Source organism: Alligator mississippiensis, chromosome 14, assembly GCF_030867095.1.
Source record: "Alligator mississippiensis isolate rAllMis1 chromosome 14, rAllMis1, whole genome shotgun sequence".
Taxonomy (NCBI): Eukaryota; Metazoa; Chordata; order Crocodylia; family Alligatoridae; genus Alligator; species Alligator mississippiensis.
Genome location: NC_081837.1, coordinates 23,760,818 through 23,765,817, shown reverse-complemented (window position 1 = coordinate 23,765,817; position 5,000 = coordinate 23,760,818).

Here is a 5,000-nt window from a genome sequence, read left to right as displayed (position 1 = left end):
CGAAAATCCCCATAGGCATCCATGGGGTTGACCTGGGGAGCGAAAATCCCCATAGGCATACGTGGGGTTGACCTGGTGCCCGCCCCCCCCCACGGAAGTCCGTATGAGGTTTTTGAAACGGGCCTTGCCCGGGCCTTCGATCCAGGAGGGCGGACACTTTCGGCGGTTCGTCCCGGTGGCTGGGCCGGGTGCCGCATCTACAATATAGCCAAGAAACGTTCGCGGAGATTTTCGAGAACACGTTTTTAAGGACCCTCAATGCCCATGTTCGGTTCCAGAAAGCCGGTCAGAGGGATCTTCGGGGCAGAACCCTGCCGTGCTGAGGGGCCAAACCCGAGTTTGGAGCCAGGTCAACGGGGAAAACCGGAAAAGGGCCGGAGAAGGCGGTCAGGCCGGGCGAGAGTTCCAGGAGCTCGGCCACAATTCCGATCTCGTCCCGGTCAAGGGCTCCGTGGAAGGGCAGCCCGGGGGCGGGTCCAAGGGCCCCGGCAGGGACCCGGGCCTCCGGGGTCGGAGCCGAGGCACCCCGCCGAGGGGTGGTCGTCCCGGGCCAAGGCGGCGGGAGCCCGGGCAGGACTCCGCGGGGCAGGCCGGGCGGGAGTTCCAGGAGCCCGGCCGCGATTCCGACTTCTCCCCGGTGCCCTGCCCGGAGGCCGGGCAGGTCCGGGGGCCTTCGGCGCGGGCGGCGGGATGCTCCCGCGGGGGAGACGAGCCGTGCTGGGCCCCGGGAGGGAGGCCCGGGGTCGACCTGGCGCCGGGGCTCCGGCCCTGGAAGTCCCGATGAGGTTTTTCAAACGGCCCGTGCCCGGGCCTTCGCTCCAGGAGGGCGGACACTTTCGGCGGTTGCCCCCGGTGGCTGGGCCGGGTGCCGCATCTACAACATTGCCAGGAAAGGTCCGCGGAGATTTTCGGGGACACGGTTTTCGGGACCCTAGATGCCCATCTTCGGTTCCAGGAGGGCGGGCAGGGGTACCTCCGGGACTGGACCGTGCTGCAGGAGGGGCTCAACCCCGGGTTTGGCTCCATGTCGACTGGAGCTCCGGCCCAGGGGCGGGCCGGGCGAGAGTTCCAGGAACCCGGCCGCGATTCCGGCTTCTCCCCGGTGCCCTGCCCGGAGGCCGGGCAGGTCCGGGGGCCTTCGGCGCGGGCGGCGGGCTGCTCCCGCGGGGGAGACGAGCCTCTCTGGGGCCCGGGAGGTTGGCCCTGGGTCGACCTGGCGCCGGGGCTCGGGCTCCGGAAGTCCGTATGAGGTTTTTCAAACGGGCCTTGCCCGGGCCTTCGCTCCAGGAGGGCGGACACTTTCGGCGGTTCGTCCCGGTGGCTGGGCCGGGTGCCGCATCTACAATATTGCCGGGAAAGGTCCGCGGAGATTTTCGGGGACACGGCTTTCGGGACCCTAGATGCCCATCTTGGGTTCCAGGCGGGCGGACGGAGGAACCTCCGGGGCCGGACCGTGCTGCAGGAGGGGTTCAACCCCGAGTTTGGCTCCATGTCGACTGGAGCTCCGGCCCGGGGGGCGGGCCGGGCGGCCTGGCCGGGCGAGAGTTCCAGGAGCCCGGCCGCGATTCCGACTTCTCCCCGGTGCCCTGCCCGGAGGCCGGGCGGGTCCGGGGGCCTTCGGCGCGGGCAGCGGGCGGCTCCCGCGGGGGAGACGAGCCGCCCTAACGCCCGGGAGGGAGGCCCGGGGTCGACCTGGCTCCCGAGCTCCGGCCCTGGAAGTCCGTATGAGGATTTTCAAACGGGCCGTGCCCGGGCCTTCGCTCCAGGAGGCCGCACACTTTCGGCGGTTGCTCCCGGCGGCTGGGCCGGGTGCCGCATCTACAATATTGCCAGGAAAGGTCCGCGGAGATTTTCGAGGATACGGGTTTCGGGACCCTAGATGCCCATCTTGGGTTCCAGGAGCTCGGACGGAGGAACCTCCGGGGCCGGACCGTGCCGAAGGAGGGGGTCAAAACCGATTTTGGCTCCATGTCGACTGGAGCTCCGGCCCCGGGGCGGGCCGGGCGGCCTGCCCGGCGAGAGTTCCAGGAGCCCGCCCGCGATTCCGGCTTCTCCCCGGTGCCCTGCCCGGAGGCCTTCGGCGCGGGCGGCAGGCGGCTTCCGCGGCGGAGACGAGCCTCTCTGGGGCCCGGGAGGTGGGCCCTGGGTCGACCTGGCGCCGGGGCTCGGGCTCCGGAAGTCCGTATGAGGTTTTTCAAACGGGCCTTGCCCGGGTCTTCGCTCCAGGAGGGCGGACACTTTCGGCGGTTGCCCCCGGCGGCTGGGCCGGGTGCCGCATCTACAATATTGCCAGGAAAGGTTCGCGGAGATTTTCGAGGACACGGGTTTCGGGACCCTAGATGCCCATCTTGGGTTCCAGGAGGCCGGACGGAGGAACCTCCGGGGCCGGACCGTGCTGCAGGAGAGGTTCAGCCCCGAGTTTGGCTCCATGTCGACTGGAGCTCCGGCCCGGGGGGCGGGCCGGGCGGCCTGGCCGGGCGAGAGTTCCAGGAGCCCGGCCGCGATTCCTACTTCTCCCCGGTGCCCTGCCCGGAGGCCGGGCGGGTCCGGGGGCCTTCGGCGCGGGCAGCGGGCTGCTCCCGCGGGGGAGACGAGCCGCCCTAACGCCCGGGAGGGAGGCCCGGGGTCGACCTGGCTCCCGAGCTCCGGCCCTGGAAGTCCGTATGAGGATTTTCAAACGGGCCGTGCCCGGGCCTTCGCTCCAGGAGGCCGGACACTTTCGGCGGTTGCTCCCGGCGGCTGGGCCGGGTGCCGCATCTACAATATTGCCAGGAAAGGTCCGCGGAGATTTTCGGGGACACGGTTTTCGGGACCCTAGATGCCCATCTTGGGTTCCAGGAGGTCGGACGGAGGAACCTCCGGGGCCGGACCGTGCTGCAGGAGAGGTTCAACCGCGAGTTTGGCTCCATGTCGACTGGAGCTCCGGCCCAGGGGCGGGCCGAGCGGCTTGGCCGGGCGAGAGTTCCAGGAGCCCGGCCGCGATTCCGGCTTCTCCCCGGTGCCCTGCCCGGAGGCCGGGCAGGTCCGGGGGCCTTCGGCGAGGGCGGCGGGCTGCTCCCGCGGGGGAGACGAGCCGTGCTGGGCCCCGGGAGGGAGGCCCGCGGTCGACCTGGCGCCGGGGCTCCGGCCCTGGAAGTCCGTATGAGGTTTTTCAAACGGGCCTTGCCCGGGCCTTCGCTCCAGGAGGCCGGACACTTTCGGCGGTTCGTCCCGGTGGCTGGGCCGGGTGCCGCATCTGCAATATTGCCAGGAAAGGTTCGCGGAGATTTTCGAGGACACGGGTTTCGGGACCCTAGATGCCCATCTTGGGTTCCAGGAGCTCGGACGGAGGAACCTCCGGGGCCGGACCGTGCTGCAGGAGAGGTTCAACCGCGAGTTTGGCTCCATGTCGACTGGAGCTCCGGCCCAGGGGCGGGCCGAGCGGCTTGGCCGGGCGAGAGTTCCAGGAGCCCGGCCGCGATTCCTACTTCTCCCCGGTGCCCTGCCCGGAGGCCGGGCGGGCCCGGGGGCCTTCGCCGCGGGCGGCGGGCGGCTTCCGCGGCGGAGACGAGCCTCTCTGGGGCCCGGGAGGTCGGCCCTGGGTCGACCTGGCGCCGGGGCTCGGGCTCCGGAAGTCCGTATGAGGTTTTTGAAACGGGCCTTGCCCGGGCCTTCGCTCCAGGAGGGCGGACACTTTCGGCGGTTGCCCCCGGTGGCTGGGCCGGGTGCCGCATCTACAATATTGCCAGGAAAGGTTCGCGGAGATTTTCGGGGACACGGCTTTCGGGACCCTAGATGCCCATCTTGGGTTCCAGGAGGTCGGACGGACGAACCTCCGGGGCCGGACCGTGCTGCAGGAGGGGGTCAAAACCGAGTTTGGCTCCATGTCGACTGGCGCTCCGGCCCGGGGGGCGGGCCGGGCGGGCAGGCCGGGCGAGAGTTCCAGGAACCCGGCCGCGATTCCGGCTTCGACCCGGTCGACTGCACGGCGGGCGTGCAGGCCGGCGGCGACTCGCAGGGCCCCTTCCAGGCAGCGGGGCCCAGCGGTTGGAGCCCGGCTACCCCGGCGAGGGGCGGAAGAACCTGCACGGCGCGGCGGGAGAACCCGGCATGCTTCCGCGGGGCAGGTCGGGCAGGAGTTCCAGGAGCCCGGCCACGATTCCTACTTCTCCCCGGTGCCCTGCCCGGAGGCCGGGCGGGCCCGGGGGCCTTCGGCGCGGGCATCAGGCGGCTTCCGCGGCGGAGACGTGCCTCTCTGGGGCCCGGGAGGTTGGCCCTGGGTCGACCTGGCGCCCGGGCTCGCGCTCCGGAAGTCCGTATGAGGTTTTTGAAACGGGCCTTGCCCGGGCCTTCGCTCCAGGAGGGCGGACACTTTCGGCGGTTGCCCCCGGTGGCTGGGCCGGGTGCCGCATCTACAATATTGCCAGGAAAGGTTCGCGGAGATTTTCGGGGACACGGATTTCGGGACCCTAGATGCCCATCTTGGGTTCCAGGAGGTCGGACGGACGAACCTCCGGGGCCGGACCGTGCTGCAGGAGGGGGTCAAAACCGAGTTTGGCTCCATGTCGACTGGCGCTCCGGCCCGGGGGGCGGGCCGGGCGGGCAGGCCGGGCGAGAGTTCCAGGAACCCGGCCGCGATTCCGGCTTCGACCCGGTCGACTGCACGGCGGGCGTGCAGGCCGGCGGCGACTCGCAGGGCCCCTTCCAGGCAGCGGGGCCCAGCGGTTGGAGCCCGGCTACCCCGGCGAGGGGCGGAAGAACCTGCACGGCGCGGCCGGAGAACCCGGCATGCTTCCGCGGGGCAGGCCGGGCAGGAGTTCCAGGAGCCCGGCCACGATTCCTACTTCTCCCCGGTGCCCTGCCCGGAGGCCGGGCGGGCCCGGGGGCCTTCGCCGCGGGCGGCGGGCGGCTTCCGCGGCGGAGACGAGCCTCTCTGGGGCCCGGGAGGTCGGCCCTGGGTCGACCTGGCGCCGGGGCTCGGGCTCCGGAAGTCCGTATGAGGTTTTTGAAACGGGCCTTGC